The sequence below is a fragment of the Hemicordylus capensis genome, chromosome 2 (assembly GCF_027244095.1).
Source record: "Hemicordylus capensis ecotype Gifberg chromosome 2, rHemCap1.1.pri, whole genome shotgun sequence".
Taxonomy (NCBI): domain Eukaryota; kingdom Metazoa; phylum Chordata; class Lepidosauria; order Squamata; family Cordylidae; genus Hemicordylus; species Hemicordylus capensis.
Genome location: NC_069658.1, coordinates 262,293,363 through 262,294,875, shown reverse-complemented (window position 1 = coordinate 262,294,875; position 1,513 = coordinate 262,293,363). Strand labels below are relative to the sequence as shown.

Below are 1,513 nucleotides of genomic sequence, written 5' to 3'. Positions count from 1 at the left end.
AGAAACGTAAGATAGACACCAGCAACAGTCACTGGAGGTACTGTGCTGGGGGTGGATAGGGCCAGTTGCTCTCCTCCTGCTATATAAAGGGAATCACCACATTAAAAGGTGCCTCTTTGCCCAGTTAGCAGGGGTTAATAGACACGGGGAACACATAAAAGGCATCCAATTCTTGATTATTTCACTTGTTTCTAAAAGAGACTACTGAATAAGACTGAACTCTCAAAAAGGAAGGAGCTGAGGCTAAAATAAATGAATAATTCTGTGAGCTATCAGTGTTAGGCAAACCATAAACCAAAACACAAAAGGAGTGACTCAGAAGCTCTTCTTCAACCTTCCTTCGATAGCTCAGCTGGTAGAGCGGAGGACTGTAGAACATCACTGTAGTCATCCTTAGGTCGCTGGTTCGATTCCGGCTCGAAGGAAAAATGTTTTCTTTCTCCTTGGGACAAAGAGTGAACAAACCTTCTTGGGGAAAGGAAGCAAAGCTACAGGGACTCAGGGAGATAGTGTAGAGGCACAACCTGTGTGGAACATAACCTGAGCATCTAGTCATACAGCCAAACTAATTATATATTAAACTCGTTATACAGCCCTGCGTTCTTGTTTTAAATTAAATAATAGCTGCAGAGGGGGCTGGGTCAGGATCAGGACTGTGGTGCGCAAGGAAGGGGTAGTAACCCTTTCAGGTCCACTGTGGTCCTGATGAAAATGCCCCATCAAAGGTGAAAGCAGGGATGTAGGAAGGCAGGCAACCAGTGGCTCCCTGCCACTGCCGTTTCACTTCCCTCACCACTGCTGCCTCCTTCTGGGAGAGGGACAGGCAAGGTGGGCATGCCCCAGTGCCAGCCACCATGGCCCCTGCATTGATGTCAGAAGCACACTGATGCAGGGGTATGGCCAGTATTGGGATCCACACACACTCCTCGTCTCTCTCCCAGTCGGCAAGCAGTTCCTTCTATGGCTGGGTGCTTCTTCTCTCTCCCTCACTCCAAGTGAGGAAGATAATGGTAGCACCCAACCACAAAGGGACCATTCGTTGACTGAGAGAGGGGCAGATGATAGCAGCGTGTGCATGCCCCAATGCCAGCCATGCCCCCCTGTGTCAGTCTGCTTCTGATGTCGACACAGGGGGCGTGGTTGCCATCAGAACACAGAAGCACTGCCCACGCTTTCCCAGCTGCCAAGGCGTTTGTTCACTGGCTGTGTGCTCAGGGTGGGGGGCAAGGGGGCCCCAGGTAGCCCCTAGACCTGGCAGCCTAGGGACATTTGTCCCCCCCCCCCCCAGCAGTCCAGTGGTGGCTATGCCACTGGGTGCAAGTAGCCCTGGGAGGAAAGCTGCCCTTGACATCAGTGGTGGTTTCTTTCCCAGGGCTGGAGCAGCTTTGGGGATGTGATTTTCATAGGGAATACAGTGTGCGGGGAAAGGACTAAATACCATTAATCATAACCCACTCTCCCCTAAAAGCCTTAAACAGCTTGGGACCACTTACCTGAGAGGGCGCCTGGCCCC

The 1,513-nt window shown here is 51.4% G+C and overlaps 1 non-coding gene across 1 annotated transcript; it reads left to right on the top strand.

Annotated features, from left to right (window-relative positions):
• The first annotated feature begins 337 nt into the window (after nucleotides 1-337).
• TRNAY-GUA (transfer RNA tyrosine (anticodon GUA)) lies at nucleotides 338-425 on the top strand. The gene is given in 2 exon segments: nucleotides 338-374; nucleotides 390-425. It is a non-coding gene; the product is annotated as a tRNA-Tyr (tRNA).
• Nucleotides 426-1,513: the final 1,088 nt, after the last annotated feature.